General features: G+C 65.7%; 1 protein-coding gene across 1 annotated transcript in view; it reads right to left on the reverse strand.

The window, feature by feature from the left end:
- The window catches only part of WDSUB1 (WD repeat, sterile alpha motif and U-box domain containing 1), a gene marked incomplete at its 3' end in the record, with an annotated part of 6,810 nt that overhangs the window by 3,000 nt on the left and 3,283 nt on the right, over window positions 1-527 (reverse strand). The gene's annotated exons all lie outside the window — the stretch shown is intronic.

Genomic DNA, 527 nt, shown 5'->3' on the forward strand with positions numbered 1-527 from the left:
CCGCCCGGCTCTGCCAGGCGTCCGGCGAGGACGGGTAAGAGGTCACAGGCAGCGTCACCGTCTCGGTGTTCCTCGCCCTGCCCTCTCAGCATGCCTAACGGTGTCCGAGAGACTCACCGCGTGTCTGTACACGCGGCATGCGCCCCTGCAGACGTCTGTTTAAGCGACTGCAGACACGTCCCCACTGCAGAGGCTGTGGCCACCTGCCCCGTCCCTACCTGCGGCGTCCGCAGGAGCCCACCGCGCTGTCCGTCCTGCAGCTCCTGCGCAGGGGCCAAGGTGCACTGAGCCGACAGGAAACGGCTCCCTGGTCTGGTGGAGGGGAGGGGTCACCCGACCACCCTGCTCCAAGGCCACGGTAGGGGTGTTTCTCGTTCCGAAGGACAACGGCGGTAGTCAACCCCAAACGGTTATCGGAACGTCGGCGGGAACTGGGGGCAATCTGCTTGCAATCTTTACGACTGCTGATAAATAGATCAGCGCATCAAACGTGCGGGGCCAGCGGCCCAGGGCGCGGCGTGGCCCAG

This window comes from Eurypyga helias, unplaced genomic scaffold, assembly GCF_000690775.1.
Source record: "Eurypyga helias isolate BGI_N326 unplaced genomic scaffold, ASM69077v1 scaffold30850, whole genome shotgun sequence".
Classification (NCBI taxonomy): Eukaryota; Metazoa; Chordata; class Aves; order Eurypygiformes; family Eurypygidae; genus Eurypyga; species Eurypyga helias.